Source organism: Nicotiana sylvestris, chromosome 6 (assembly GCF_000393655.2).
Source record: "Nicotiana sylvestris chromosome 6, ASM39365v2, whole genome shotgun sequence".
Lineage (NCBI taxonomy): Eukaryota > Viridiplantae > Streptophyta > Magnoliopsida > Solanales > Solanaceae > Nicotiana > Nicotiana sylvestris.
In genome coordinates, this window is record NC_091062.1 from 86,653,548 (window position 1) to 86,670,781 (window position 17,234).

Sequence of the window (17,234 nt, forward strand, 5' to 3'; positions counted from 1 at the left end):
ATTGATGGAATTCTGGATAGTAGATTCTACATCTATGTCTTTCCCTTTATTCCCATTAAGTTGCTCTTCTTCTGCATTATCTTGTACAATTAACTGGTTATGGATTGGTTTAGGAATCAAGTTCTTAGAAATGTTTTTCTTTTGTATCACATTAGTTATGACCCTTGGATTAGCTTTTTGTAGCATGGAAGCTGTTCCATCTCCTGGGGTCACATGGGTTACAATCTGCTGCATTTCTGATTCTTTCTGATTTTTCCCAGGTTGTTGTTGCATCACTTTAGCATTGTTTTCTCCTACATCCCCCGGGTCCCCTGTATCTGTAATCTGTGCTGGAGTCTCAGTTATCTCTACAGGGTTCAGATTATGCTTAGGAATGGAGTGTGGTTTGAGGTTATTTAGTTGTTCAGTTGGAGGAGGTTGATTAGTGGTACCCTCATCTGAACTTTTTCCTTCAATTCTATCACTTTTACCATTTACACCTTATTCCTCCACATCTGGATCTTTGTCTTGTACCTCTTCCACATTTTCATATCCTTCAAGAAATTCTTCTTCATCTGATTCTTCCTCTTGTTGTTGATCCCATAGTCTACCTCCAGTATAGTTCACTCGCTCCTTCAAACTTTCTTGCTCAGGAATCATACTTGTGTCTAGGGATTAAGATGGGATTTCTCTACATGACTGGTTTGTAGTAACATTTGGGATTGGAAAGGTTCTTTTTACACCTTGAGTTGTCGAATTAACTCTGTCTGCAGCTGCATTAACTGAACTTCCTTCCCCTTTAGGTTAGGCTCCACTACCTTTCTTTGATGATGCTACTCCAGTTGACTTTGGAGTAAAGACTGCAGCTGCTGGATTTAATTCCTTGTGGACATTAGAGTTCTGCCCAATATCATTGTTAATGATAGCTAATTGATTGCCTTGATTGTTTTCTTCTTCTAATTGTAGAGCTGCAAATTTGTTTAATGTGTGAAATTGTTGACATTCATCTACTGGATCAATGTGCCTTTTTCCATTATCATTGCTGTGCTGAATATTGCCATTAGCTGACACTATCTCCTGTACTGTAACAACATTTTGTTTGTGGACTATTCTCACATTCTTGTACATGCTGCACAAAATGTTGATTGATTGGGACTAATTCCTTCCCCGTAGCTGTTTGATTTGCAGATTTTTTATGACGATTGTATCTTACCTCCTTCCATTGTACCATAGGTGGATTCACATTATCTACTGGATTCAAGTTACCTACAACTTTCCTACTTGTTAAAATCATCAGAGGTTGATTATGATGCACATGGTTCTGTTCCTTGTTATTTTCTGCAGGCTGCTTGCTTTAATGATAGGGTGACAATTTCGGATGAATTCTCCAGCATTCAAGACTATCATGCCCTTGTAATCTACATTCCTTACAGTGCTTAGGCATCATATCATACTTAATATTTACCCATTCAGTCCTTATTTCCCCTGTAGCTTCACTAACAATGTCCATTTTAACATTTTTATGGTGGGCAGCTAACAAGTCGACCAAGACTTTGACCCTAGCACAACTAGGTCTAGTCTTTTTGACAGTAGCCATATCCAAGTGTAAAGGTTTCCCAACAGCTGAAGCAAGAGAAAAAATACACTCCTTCACAAAGTACGTAGGTAATAAATCTAGAAAAGAGATCCAAGCCATAGCCATTGGAGTTTCCTCTCCTGCCTTAAACTTCACATCATAAATGAGAGGTCCAATTTGATATTCATGGTCATTCTTATCCTTGACATATTGAGTTCCTTTCGACGTAAAATCAATATAGTCCTGCCACAAGGCCATACGTATAAGAATATGTCTGTCTCGTAGAAGTCCAATATTGCATTCACCCTTTAAACCACATTGAGATGGAACAATGCGACGAATCTCATTTAAATCTGGCCAACCATATGCAAACTTTCCCACCATAGCATATTGGAGATCCTCAAGCATATTCATTCTCTCAACTTCTTCCTCCGTAAATTTAACAATAGGTTAACCATTTTGTATTGTTGCTTGTTGCATAGTGATAGGATTAACAATAGATTGTTTAGCATTTACTACTGCATTAATCACAGTTGGTTTCAATATGTTCGAGTAGTCTAATGGCTTGGATATTTGTATGTTATTGTTTTGAGTAGAAGGGGAAGCTTGGGGAGGCTGACCAGCTATAGAAGGAGGCTGGCCTCCGGAGGTGGAGGCCATTAATGACCTCAATGGAGCACGAACCAGAACTTTCTAGATTTGACAGCTTGTTTAGTTCTTCAGCAATCCTTCAGTAGCTTTATCACCAGAATAACTATGACAATAAATGCAGTAGCTTTTGCTAATTCGATGCTACAGTAGTTCAGAAAAATGTTTTAAAATCTGTTGTTGATTTTAGCTTCAAACCTGTGAATCACGATAAAAATAAATCATCCAAGTTGTTCTTCAACCATCTAGCTTCACGTTACAATAAGCATAAACTTGCAAGGGTAGCAACATTGAAGTTGGCTAGAGAGAACTCGATGCTACAGTAACTCTTAAAAATAATTTTAAGATCTGCTGCGTTTGGCTCTAGATTTTAGGATAAAACCAAAAGGAGATTGTTCACAAAGGAAAGGGTTTATTTTGAGACCAATCTTGTGATGTTACCTTGCCGGATGCCGGAATTATGGACGATGAATAGTAGCAAAGATACTATTCATTGTCTTCCTGACGCTGTGTGTTCTTTAAAGAACCAAGTAAATTCAGTAGTCACACACATGGGTCAAGGGGCTTGGGACACATCGAACATTTGACTGCAAACACATAACCCAACAAAGGTCTAGGACTGGTTTAGACATACTCAGAAATAGCTGACACTGGCATAGTCACAAAACCAGACATGAAGAACACAACCACATAGAGGGGAGAAAGGGATTTGGGGATCCATGGGATATAGGATGGTAAGTACACAACAAATAAGAGATAATTGGTAAGACATGCTTAGAAACACACATAAAGGGGAATATACTGATCTAAAGGAAGGGAAAGGCATAATAACATGCTGATAATGTAACTCTTAACTGCAAGTTTCACAACAGAACTATAAATAGAAGCAAACCAGAAACAAGAGGAACTGAAATAATAAGAGAATCATGTTGTTGTTGGAACTTTGAATTGAAACTAGAACATACCGGTGAAGAGGATAGTAAGAAGAATGAAAGAACAAGAGAGCACGAATGGTTAGCCTTGGCTTGCAGCCGGCTAAATTAAAGCAGTAGCAAGTAGCACATGAGAGAGAGTAGAGATTATTTTTAGTATGAGAGATAGTTTTTGAACCCAAGAGTTCGTGTTGTGCTAATGAAAGACTAGAGTATTTATAGTTTGAAAACAGGTAGTAAATAAGGTAAGAATCATAGTAGCATGGTAACTAAGGAACTCAGAATCAGTCAGTCAGCAAATCAAGGCAGGTACTCCCTTGAGTTAAGGTTCAAACGGTAAGAACCAGCAGCATATAAGGCAAGAAAATTAGTACATGACTAATAAGGAAAGAATCAAAGTTCAGTAAGCATAGGGTAGTCAATTAGGACTAAGTTCAGAAAACTCCAATTAAGGAAATGATTTAGTAAGAATAAAGTACCACAACAAATAAGGTAGGGGGTCAGTCAATTTAAACAAGCAAGGTAGAATTTTAGGGTTTTAATAGAAAATCTTTCAATCAAACCGTCAAATAAGGAAATCAGAATCAATCAAGAAGGAGTTATGATTCTATACTTCAACATATAAATAGAGAAGAACAAACAGACGTAGCAAATAGGCAATGTCAGCAATATCAACAGAAAGAGGCAAGTCTTGAACAATCAAGATGAATACAATCACATAGAGGTGATATAAGTAGGCTAAGGACTCAGTAAAACCTATTCGAAGCACGGTAAGCACAGAAACTTAACAAGAATCGAGTAGTCATGCTAACACACAAAACCAAAATAAAGAAGATCTAAAAATTAGTTCTTTTAACATAGGCGAGTTGAAAAAGCAGTAAGAACATAAAATCAGTCAAGATATGCAAGGATAGAAGTTTCAAACATAAAGAATCAGTTTAAACAAAGTGTAGAAGAAGTTCCGAAAAACTCTAATTTTTAAAAGAAAGTAAAACAACTTAAAGTTGATGATTTTTCAAAAGAGGTTTGAGAGCAGTGTAGAACATAAAAGGAACATACTTTAATCGTTTAAAATGGCCCAGATTTAAGAGATACAAATTAAAACTTAGAGTTTCAAAGAAAACCCAAGTAGAGATAGAAGAACCCGCTTAAGACTTCATAGATCGTAATAAATATAGTGTAATTTTGCCCAAAATCACACCGGAGAAACCATGAACAGCCAAAACAGCAACCCTCGATACAAGTCGGCAAGGCCCAGGGCCCTTGAAGGCCTCAGGGATGATGAGAAAGGCAATGGAGGAACTATTGGAGGCTTGGAGTTGAAAGGTGGTCACTAGAGAAGATCGGAGAAGGAGGCGGTGGTTGAAGAGGGGTTAGGGTTAGGTTTGAGAGAAGAGAAGAGACGAGAGCATCTAAAGGCGGCGGGGGTTTGGAAATGAGGTAGGGTTAGGTGGTCTTTTGAATTAAAAAAGAAAAAGGCTCATGTGGACCGTTGATCTGGGAGATCAACGGTCAGGATTTGATCGGGTAAATGGGTTCCGGGTTTGGGTAGGTGTTTATAGGGTTTGGGTCAGGTTAATTGGGTAGGAAATTGGGCTGGGGAGTGGGTTTAGTTTGGACTATAATTGAAAGCCAAATCTGGCTATAATTTAAATAGCTAATTTTCCCTATTTAATTTATAATAAATAATAAATAATAAATAGTTTCTAAAAATAATTTTCTATACAAAAATTATTTAAAATTTGTAATTATCATTTTAAAAATATAGGGACCAATTTTACACATATAAAATATAATTAAACATTAAAATAGGCTAACATTGCAATTATATGCAATTTAGCTTAAAAAATACTAAATATAATTATAAAAAAGCATGAAAAATATATTAGCCATATTTTGGTATAAGTATAGAAATTAAATGAATAAATCATCAGAACAATAATTTAAAAAATAATTACTGAGGATTTTATGAATAAAAGGGGAGAAAATAAATCAATTTAAACCCTTGAAATTATGGAAAAAATTATAAAAACCTTGTGCATGCTTATATATGCATATATATGCTATTTTGAAAGTATTTATGCATATTTAAAAATATATAGGAAAAACTTGGGTATTAACATTGAGCATAAGGTCGGTGCCATGAATAGCATAAACATCCAAATGAGTTTATGTTAATTGGGATGATAACCAAAAAGACGGAGGAATGAAGAGACTTTATTAAGCACATGGGTTGGCATTCGATTGTTTGGAAGGCTTTTAAGACAAATATTTAAGTGGCAGATTTGTATTGTGAAAAGGGTAAGATGTCACGACCCAAATCCCATTATAGCTCGTGATGGCGTCCGACACTACCGTTAGATAAGCCAACAATTAGTTCAATACATTAATAGTGCATACAAAATACATTTCAAAACAATTAAAGAAGTAAAGAGTGAAAGTTCATTTGTTTTCATAAAAGTTTAGATGTCATTATTTTATATATTTGAATGTGGCCGAAATATAAACTCGAACTCACAAGAAAGTGCAACCACAAGAAAAAATATAAATCCCCAAAATTCAATGTCATAAGTGCATGGGCATCTACTAGAAGGTACAATACTACTACAACATCTGTCTGGAATATAAAATAGACATGATAAAATAAATGAATATGATGGAGACTCCATGTGCTGCAAATCGTAACACAGAATACAACTCACTATAAAGTTCCCTCAATAGCTGCATCTATGCGCCAAGATGACCACCAAATAGACTTGTCTAAGTGTTAGGACGCAAACCGATGGTCAGAGACAAGCACCTGGTACCTTACTCAACCGAGTACCAACGTAACATATTTCTTCTTATGACATCATCATGGGTAAATGGCCCAAGAGGGCCGTATGAGGTAACGAGAATAAAACATGAGAGGACACTCAATATAGAACGTCCCAACCTGATATACTGACTTATACATATGACGTACATGCCTATAAGGCCAAAATAACCACTTGTACACTGAACATAGGTCGACAAGGCCATACAATCTTTCATATACATAACATATGTCTACAAGCCTCTAAGAGTACATAAACGTCATAAGGCCAGGACAGGGACCCGACATACCAATCAATACATGTCTAGATCATACTAACCAAACAAGTAACTCCGGAGCAAATGTAGCGCACCAACATCTTCCGCTGAGCTAATAACCTACTTGGAGGACTCTCAACCTGTCTATCGGGACCTTCGGGCATGAAACGCAGCGTCCCTAAGCAAAAAGGGACGTCAGTACAAATAATGTACCGAGTATTTAAGGCACATAAATGAGTACATAATAGAAATGGAAGAAATATAGAGTAAATGACTCAACCTGTGTCTGGATAACTCTGTAAATCATGAAATAATTATAGTGTCATGCATATGCGTATGAATATCATGTCGTGCATAGATACATGTTTCACAACATCATCAGGCATCTGAGGGCATCCCATCATATCATCTCGGCCACTGTGGGCAAAATCATCAAAGTATACCAGCTAATCAGGTGGTGGTGCGTATATAACGCCGAAACCTTTTTTTCATATCCCATATACATATATATACATATAAATACGCGAATATAATATCATCTGGTCCTGGGTCAATGTACATGTATAAATGCATGAAATGCATAAGAAATATGTTAATAAGATTTTCTCAGAATGCCATAAAAATCAATATGTCTTTCGGATAAACTTTATCAAATACATATTTTTCTAAGACCCATGAACAGAAGATATAATAATAATTCACATGGGGAATCAAGAATATAGACACCCCTAGTATTTTTATGAATAGATTCATTTATAAAAGTTGCGTATTTTGCTCATTTCATTGTACCATATAGATCATGCCAAAAGAAAGAAGAGATAACCTTAACATACCTGAACCGATTCTCTTTTGCAGAGACACGTAACGGCGGATCGAAGTATGGAAAAATCTATATAATATTCTTGATAAAGATTGCACCATACTCCCTTAAAATCGCAAAATCCCGTTGTTATAGCATTACGTATGTGAGCACCTAATTTTTGCCCTACATGAAAATAACTCATAAAAATAGACCAAAATAACTTCAATTAATTTTTAGGAGTTTTTCTTTATTTAGTTACATTTCATGAATTTTTAATATTTTAAAATCACAGAAAAATCATAAAAATTGTCACATTTTAATTTCAGGCTATCTTAGGTTTAATTTGCATTTAGGAATTAATTACATTGCCATATGCATCTTTTAAATAACTGAAAATAAAAAATATTGTATTCTTAGGTTAATTAATTAGTTACATTAATCTATCATTAGGCAAAATAAATAAATAGGCTAATCATATAAAAATTAGATTAAATTAAATTAGAGTTTAAAATGGCTAACATTGCAAAAATCAAAGAAAAGAAAGGAAGGGTTTTGACGTGGTCTTGTTTTGAATTTGGGCTAAAATCATTTCTGATGGCCCAATTCCCCCAAAATAACCTAAAACCGCCCAACCTTGACCTAATATGATCCTAGACCCCTACACAACAGAACGGCGCATCAGACCCCCTCCCTTCCTTTTCTTCTGAAATTTCTTTCTTCCTCCTTGAAGATCCAGCCATGGAACTCAACTCATCTCCTCCATTTTAACTCTCAGAAACCCAGCGTCATCTCCTTCTCCAAACAGCCCAGAAACGCTCTCTTTTTAGCCAAAACCAGCTGAAAATCAACTTCAAAACGCCTCAAAAACCGAACCCCCCTCCCCATCTGAGAAGCAACGCCTTTTTCTGGCTTTTTCTTCCTCATAAACACACATGGAAAACTAAGAAAAAATGCAGAAATGGCAGAAAGCAAAAGTTCAGCGATCCAAAATTGGATCCGAGATCTGCAACAGCGAAAACTTTCAAAAGAAAAGAAGTAAAAGTAGTATAGAAAGGAATCTCTGAAGTGATGGAAGCTACTGTCGATTTATTTTGTGGTTGGTTTGGGAATTTTTGTATATTTTAGTTGATTTTTGGCTGGGATTAGTGCTATTTTCTGGCGATTCTATGGTTGACTTCGCTGAGCTTTAGGCTTTGAAGTTTTCTCTGATTTCATCGTTAATTGAGGGCTTTTCTTTGCTGTTGCTAGTTTTGCTGCTGAGGCCACTAGAATTAAACCTTGATTTGGTCTTTTGGATTTATGGCAAAGGTATGATTTCTAATTTCAAATGATGTAATGGTTGTTTGGATGGTGATATGTTATGAAATTCGTGATGATTATGCACCTAAACACTTGAAGATTTTATTTTAGTTTCAGCGCGAAATGGGATATGGTCTATGTTAATCTCGAATCATGTTTACTCTTCGATGCATCTGTTTGGTGTTGTTGGTTGCATGTTGATTAGTTTGATGCGTTATTTGGATACTAGTGTTATAGTGGGTTTTTTTATTCTCTGTTGCAATGCTTCTTTAGATAGTAAGGTTTTGGCATTAGTTATTAAACTTCTTCTGAAAGATAGAAATGAACATGTTTGGTCTTCATTTTATTTTTATTATTTAAAATGAAAAGGACTTTAAAATTTTGATTGAGAATTTTATTCACTAGTAGGCCAATGTTTGGTTTTGGCAACTGGATAGTGGATGTACAGGAGACTATGATAAATAGACCTTCTGAAATTGAAAGATAAAGCTTTTTATTTTATGAAGTAGATTAAGTTATTTGGACTTTGAATTTGACGAATTGACTAGCTTGCCATTTGATCCATAACGGCCAATAACTACAAATGCCTTCAGCTATTAATGATTCGTAATGTAGATGATTCTATAAAGTATAATAGCAACTAAGTAATACACTTCTCCGTCAATGAACCATTCCATGACTTTGGACATTAACAAAAATCTCAAACCTAGAAAATAATTAACTTGAACATCCATAGAATGCTTTAGGTACGTTCTTAATTCAATCAATTATTGTGATTGTGTACACGTTCCCGTGACACATTTGCGATTCTCAAAATAAATTTAGGTACACGTTCGTGTGACTTTTGTCAAATAAAGCATGATTAATTGTGGACACGTACGCGTGACATGATTTTGACATGCCAAAAGAATTGAGTATACGTACGCGTAACTCGTCTTAAGTTAATTCTTTAAATACGGATTATCAAGTGATTAATAGCGGTAAAAGGTAAAATAAACATAGGTCCTAAATTGAGTAATTAAACAAAATAAGCCGAGTATAAATTGCTAAGAGACCGTGCTAGAACCACGGAACCCGGGAATGCCTAACACCTTCTCCCGAGTTAACAGATTTCCTTATCTAGAATTTCTGGTTCGCAGACTTTTAAATAAAGTCGAAAATTTCTTCAATTTGAGATTTAAAAATAAATCGGTAACTTGGGACAAATATCCAAGTGGCAACTCTGAAAAATAAATAAAATAATCTCATTTCGAATAATGTCACTTTAATTGGAAAAAACTTCCTTATATATCCCCTCAAGCGGGTAAAAAGGAGGTGTGACAGCTTTGACGACTCTGCTGGGGACAAGAACCCAGAACTTCTGGTTCAGGGTTCAAGAATTCGAGCTTGTTAATATGATTTTTACTTGGCTTTATTTATTGTTGATATTACTGTATTTTATGGACCTAATGTGCTAATTACCGTTTATTTACCGCTTTGATATTACTTGAACTGTATTAAATTGTCTCCCTACGCCTCACTTGTGAGTCTTCTAAAAAACGGTGCACACGTTCGTGTGACCCACTTTTTCTGTTAGAAGTCATTCCAAAAAGAACAAGGCTAGGCCACAACAAGGCTGGATAGACTTTTGTGCTCCCGGTACGTTGCCCCCTCTTCAACTCGAGTTGTCCGTTCGGGTAAGTCAGGTTTAGAACACAACCCCAGGTTTAAACTTAGAATAACGTAACCTCATGTCGGATTCCTGGTAGGAACGTTTATTTGCATCGCGTGCATTTGACCTTAGGGACTCAACACATGAGTTGGGTTCGTCTAGGACAGGTGTACCCGAAATAACAGACCATCTTGATTCATCCTACATGCTTTGTGAACATTTATTTGTTTCGGCTTGCATGTTGACTAGCTAGGAAAAGATAATCAAGAAAAAAATCAAAAGTGAGGTAGGTATTTGAAAATCATGAAACTCTTCCAAAATTCTGGCTAAAAGAAAAAAGAAAAAGAAAAAAAAAAAGTCATTTCAAAATTAGCCAAAATTTTTCAAGTGGCATGCTTCCTCTGTTCCATCAAAACTGACCGAACTACGCAGGTCTGATTCTCACCGGATGTGAGATACGTAGGCAAACCTCATCGGTTCCGACCCCAATTTTTTAAAAAAATCCAAAAATATTTTCCTTTAGCTCTTCTTTAAAAATCTTTCCTAAGAAAATACAAAAAAAAAAAAAAGAAGTTTTTTAACTCAAAAAAAAAAAAATAGTTTCCTTCTTTCTAAAGTCTCATATGAAAAAAAGAAATAAAAAGAAAAAAAATCAAAAAATCAAAATAAAAAATACTGGTTTCCTTTAGAAATATTTTGAAGTATTTTTTTCAAAAATAAAAAAATCAAAAAAAAAATAATCCAAAGAAAAAAAATATATTCTTTTCTTTCTTCAGAAGTCTTTCTTTCGTAAATGTCAAAAAAAATTGAAAAATTAAAGCCCAAAAATATTTTCGCTTTTCTTTAGAAGTACTTTTGTAAATAAAAAAAAAAACTCAGAAATCCAAAACATTTTCTTAAAAGTCTCTCTTTCTAAAATTAAGAGGTAACATTCAAAAGCCATAAAAATATTTTTCTTTCTTCTTTACAAAAATAGAAAACAAATAAAAATTCAAATAAAAATATTTTTCTTTTACTTATAAAATTCCCAAAGTTCCAATCAAAAAAAAAGAATTTTTAGAAGTCTTTCTTTCAAAAATAAAAGAAAAATCAAAATAAAAAATCAAAAAAAAAAAAATTCCTTTCTTCTTTTAAAGCATTTTATTTAGAAAATTACAAAAGAAATACAAAAAAAAAAAATATAAAAAAAAATTAAAAATCGAATAACCAAAAAAAAAAGTATTTTCTTTCTTCTTTAGAAGTCTTTCTTTCAAAAATCAATAAAAATCCAAAAATATTTTCTTTCATCTCTAATAGCCTTTCTTTCGAATATTCAATATAAAAAAACGAAATGCAAAAAAAAGAAGAAGTTAAAAGTTATGTTCTTTTTTTAAACGCTTTCATTGCTTGAGTGTTTTAAAAAAATAGAAGAAAAAAGGTTAGTTTATTTACTCCATTCTCAAGCTTCCCGAACTACGCGAGATCTGATTCATGCGGCGTCAAGATACGTAGGCAATCCCCATCGGATTCAATCATAGCCATAAATAAATTGAGTGAAAAATAAACCGAAAAAAACAAGAAAGAAAAAAAAAATTGAATGAAAAAAAAAGTGAAAAAAAGAGCGACATAAAAAAGAGAAAAAGAGAGTGCCAAAATAAAAGAGCGACAGAAACAAAATGAAAATCAAGAGTGATTAAAGAGAGGGAGAAATAAAAGAAAAGAGGTACATACTGAAAGGGTTAATTAAGGTCGGGATGAAGCATGCAACCGTTCAAACACGTGGTAGAAGTGTTTAATTGTTAGGTGCATTGCATCCCAACATGCGATTTCCTATATGTTAAATGTCTCAAAACTAACAAGGTTGTGGTGTGAGCAAATTAGTCAGGTTCTGTTCAGGTGGTTGGTTTTGTTGATATGCGGTGATGAACGTGCAACCTTGCACGCGACCACAACATTATACACAAAACTGAGCTCCACCTCCCAGAAATTTCCATCCTTACCAAGCTCCATATAATCCCCAATCAAATGTTCTCAGTATAATTATCGTCTAAGAGAGCCTTTCAAAAGGAATCAATTCACCCATATTGGCGAATCATACTCGGGCTTGTTCCAAAAGCTAGTCAAGCGAGGCCTACTGCAGCCAGGGGCCCCAAATCAGCCAAACCCCGAGTCCCTCCTCGCACTGAGCTGATGCTAGATGTGAATACCATTGTGGAGCAGTGGGACACAGTACAAAGGACTTTCGGACCCTCAAAAGGGCAATTGAAGATTTGATTGAAGCTAAAAGAATCATTCTTCGGGACGAAGAGGCTCCTGATGTGACGAACAATCTGTTGCCTGCTTACAATGAGGAATTCGATTCAGCACTGAAGGACATTGCAGCCATTGCCGAGACTTCCAAAAACGGTCACCAAGCCTGAAAGTTCCATATCAGATGGGAATCTCGGTAGCTGGTCTTGCTATCCTTTCTGCGTTCGGATTGCCTCAGGGTGTGAACTGGATATTTTACTTTATTTCTTACTTTCCAATGTTAACCCTTCTAAAAAAAATTCATTAAAATAAAAAAAATCAAGTGAAATTAATATTTCACTGTCCAGGAATGTCTCTTTTCTTAATCTTGTCACTTTTCTTAATCTCTTTTCAGTTCTGTTAAATGCAAATTTCAATAACATGACATGCTTGCGGACTTCATGCTCATATCCTGAAAGCCGTCAGACCTCGAAATAATGAATCAAGAATTAGATCGCAATGAAGATAAGTTTTAGAAAATAAAACAAAGAGTTGGAACAGCTGAAGGAAAATTGGTTCCAGAATTAGAAAGGTCCATACATTGCAATAAGAGTACTGCCAAAAGAGTGCGTTGTACTTGGGAAACATCGAAGAAAATGTCTCTGAAATAATTGTCAATGCAAATGCAGTCAAAATGTACTATGTTGGATCCTCTATATAGCATTAATGTTCTCCGGTTGGGATGAAGAAGGCTTTCTTTCTCACTATTCAAACACTATCAACCCTTTGCAAACCCTTTGAGTCGGCTCCCATTCTTTGATTATCCTCTTTGGAACCCGAAAGTGTTGTTGAAAAAAAATTTGAAAAAATAAAATGAAAAATGAAAAAAAGAGAAGAAAAAGAAAGATAAAAGGGCGGCGGGGGGGGGGGGGGGAAGAAATGACAAGAAAATAAAATGAAAAATGAAAAAAAAAGAGGAAAAGGAAAGGAAAAAAAGGGAAAACAAAACAATACAGCAAAACAAAAGAAAATTCCCTGAACTACGTTCGACTTGATTCCGAAAAGATACGTAGGCAGCCTCTCTCTGGGGTTCAGTCACACCAAAACAAAAATCCACATCCCCCCCAAAGTTGAAACTAGGACAGAAGTTATAATAGTTCGACGATGGCTCGCCTGAAAGGTTTTAAAGTTGTAATCCAATCCAAACTCTTTTTACCCCAAATCCTATTCCAGTCCTTCCAATCAATCGGTAAAAATGTTTATGATTGAAAGATGTAGTTATTTGGATCTGATACGATAAAATGAGAGAAATAAAATAAGATAGTCTTATTGGTGAAAACCCACACGGGCACCATAAGGCGATGGTGAGCAGAGAAATTGAAAATGAGAGTCTTGTTAGTGAAAACTCACAAAGAGCACTATAAGGCGACAGTGAGAAGAGAAATGAGAAAGGTCAGTTGGTGAAAACCCGCAAAGGGCGCCACTGATCGAAAAAGGAATCCCGTACAACCATCGGTACTGATAAGAGTCCTAGCAAGGTTTCTTGATTTTGAGATATGGATTATGAAGGGTTTTATGAGAGTTGGATGGTTTGCACAGATTGGGTATCTAGTCGAAGAAGCATGTCATGTTTATTGAAGTCTGCATGCACTCCAGATAAGTCCTTCTTTCCTTTCCCCGAAAGGGACACTTCTCGTTTAAATTCATTGTCTTGTCCGTTGTTTACTTTTATTTGAATCCTTTTCGGTCTAATCCTCCTCCGAAACTAATACAAAGAAAAGATGGCAAGATTGGTTTTACAGGATTCTGTTTAACAAAAGCTAAAATTCAAGGAAAAACACTCAGCCTCAGCAGGTGCATCAAGTCGATCTCGACTAGCCATGACGGCTGATGCTCCAGAGTCAAAATTATTGAAAAGGAAAGAAATCCAAAGTCAAGTGCCCATAAAGGCAAAATAAGATGAAAAGGCCAAAGCCCCACACAAGGTAACCATCATGTGACATTTTGGAAAGTCAAGATCCCTGGGTTTAGAAAAGAAACCAATTTCCTGAAAACCAGCAAGTAATGGAGATTTTCATCGAAAGAGTTAGACCGAGATCAAGTGACCAAAATAATCAAGGCCACAAAGCCAACCATCGTTTCAAACCGACGAATTGTTCTTTGATTTGAAAACAGGAAAATAGGTGCAGTCCAAAAACAACCCTGCAAGAAACAGGTGCAATAAAAGTAAGAGCACACAGAAACAAAAATAGTTCTGCAGCAAAAGTTGATCCGACATAGGTTCCCATTCCCTAGTCGTTGCCAGCTAACATAGTAGCCTTTTCCAGTATAGGGTTCCACTCCCTAGTTGATCCCCGGCATAACCAGAGGACCTTTTTCGACATAACCCGATAACTTTCCTGGCATAACCCGTGGACCTCCCCGGCATAACCCGAGGACCTTTTCCGGCATAACCCGATGACTTTCTCAGCATAACCTGTGGACCTCCCCGACATAACCCGAGGACCTTTTCCAGCATAACCCGATGACTTTCCCGGCATAACCGTGGACCTCCCTAGCATAACCCGAGGACCATTTTCGGTATAACCCGATGACTTTCTCAGCATGACCCGTGGACCTCCCCGGCATAACCCGAGGACCTTTTCCGGTATAACTCGATGACTTTCCCAGCATAACCCGTGGACCTTTCCGGCATAACCTGATGACCTTCCTTGGCATAACCCGAGGACCTTTCCGGTATAACTCGGTCATTTTTTCAGTATAACCTGGTAATCTTCCCAACTCGGGGCCTCTGATCCCTAGTTTATTTCATTTTAGATAAAGGGCTCCACTCTCTAATCTCTCTTCTACCCAAGGATACACAATCCTGGTTTTATTGTTTTCCATAAAGAAGTAGTTTAGATTTTTGTTACAATAACTCACAAAATTTTTCTAGTGAAAACTGGGGCAGAAAATTTTGTTTGTTTGTTTATTTTGGTGCCTGGACAGGTTTTCACCATAAGGCACAAGATTTGAGATGACCAAAAGAAGAAGTCTCAATCCAAATAAAAGAAAAGAAAAACAAGAAAAGAAGTTCAACTCTAAGTGTAGAACCGGAGAAAAGATGCGGACTGCCCAAGATATGATTGAAGTCACAAGCTTTGCATGTCCTTCCTTGATCCGAAAAGCTTAAGAAGAATGAACCAGTGGTTTGCAGCTAACGAGCATCAAGATTCAGATCAGAGTCTACCGAAAAAACCAGCCAAGACTCAAGATCAAGCTTTAGAAAGTTATAGATAAGAATCTTGTAAGTCGTAGTTGATAGACTTAGCTAGTTTAGCTTTTCATTTTTCATTTTGGTGTAATAAGGAGATCAACAAGCAGAAACAACAACAATAGTAGTGAAATCATAGTTTCTCGGTAGTCCCAGCTACCAAAAAGTTTCAGAACTACACTGACCTGATTTCTTTATAGCCAAGGATATGTAGGCAACCTCTGAAACAAGGTTCGGTCAGACCTTTTCAAAAAAAAAATGCTTCCCATGGAGTCTCAAACGGACAAAAATTACTCATAATTGCTCATTTTATCTTTGTCCAAAAACCCTTCATGTTTCCGAGCAAAGAGGGGCAGCTGTGAGCACCTAATTTTTTCCCTACATGAAAATAACTTCTAAAAATAGACCAAAATAATTTTAATTAATTTTTAGGAGTTTTTCTTTATTTAGTTGCATTTTATGTATTATTAATATTTTAAAATCGTAGAAAAATAATAAAAATTATCACATTTTAATTTCAGGTTATTTTAGATTTAATTTGCATCATAGGAATTAATTATATTGCCATATGCATCTTTTAAATAACTAAAAATCCAAAAATTATATTCTTAAGTTAGTTAATTAATTAATTAGTTGCATTAATTCATTATTAGGCAAAATAAATAAATAGGCTAGCCATATAAAAATTAGATTAAACTAAATTAGAGTATAAGATAGCTAACACTGCAAAATCAAGGAAAAGAAAGGAAGGGTTTTGACGTGGTCTTGTTTTAAATTTGGGCTAAAATCATTTCTAATGGCCCAATTCCCCCAAAATAGCCTAAAACTGCCCAACCTCGACCTAATATGATCCTAGACCCCTACATAACAGAACAACCGCGCATCAGACCCCCTCCCTTCCTTTTCTTCTAAAATTTCTTTCTTCCTCCTTGAAGATACAGCCATGGAACTCAACTCATCTCCCCCATTTTAACTCTCAGAAACCCAGCCTCATCTCCTTCTCCAAACAGCCTAGAAACGATCTCTTCTTAGCCAAAACCAGCTGGAAACCAACTTCAAAATGCCTCAAAACCGACCCCCCCTATCTGAGAAGCAACGCCTTTCGCTGCCTTTTTCTTCCTCATAAGCACACATGGAAAACTAAGAAAAAACACAGAAATGGTAGAAAGCAAAAGTTCAGCGATCCAAAATTGGATCCGAGATCTGCAACAGCGAAAACTTTCAAAAGAAAAGAAGTAAAAGTAGTATAGAAAGGAATCTCTGAAGTGTTGGAAGCTACTGTCGATTTATTTTGTGGTTGGTTTGGGAAATTTTGTATTTTTGAGTTGATTTTTGGCTGGAATTAGTGCTATTTTCTGCCAATTCTATGGCTGACTTCGCTGAGCTTTAGGCTTTGAAGTTTTCTGTGATTTCATCGTTAATTGAGGGCTTTTCGTTGTTGTTGCTAGTTTTGCTGCTGAGGCCACTAGAATTAAGCCTTGATTTGGTCTTTTGGATTTAGGGCCAAGGTATGATTTCTAATTTCAAATGATGTAATGGTTGTTTGGATGGTGATATGTTATGAAATTCGTGATGATTATGCACCTAAACACTTGAAGATTTTATTTTAGTTTCAGCGCGAAATGGGATATGGTCTATGTTAATCTCGAATCATGTTTACTCTTCGATGCATCTGTTTGGTGTTGTTGGTTGTATATTGATTAGTTTGATGCGTTATTTGGATACTAGTGTTATAGTGGTTTTTTTTATTCTCTGTTGCAATGCTTCTTTAGATAGTAAGGTTTTGGCTTTAGTTATTAATCTTCTTCTGAAAG

The 17,234-nt window shown here is 35.9% G+C and overlaps 1 long non-coding RNA gene across 1 annotated transcript; it reads left to right on the plus strand.

Annotated features, from left to right (window-relative positions):
- The first annotated feature begins 7,530 nt into the window (after window positions 1–7,530).
- Window positions 7,531–17,029, plus strand: LOC138872186 (uncharacterized). Its single transcript, XR_011400642.1, has 2 exons — window positions 7,531–8,317; window positions 15,156–17,029. It is a non-coding gene; the product is annotated as an uncharacterized lncRNA (long non-coding RNA).
- The last annotated feature ends 205 nt before the right edge of the window (window positions 17,030–17,234 follow it).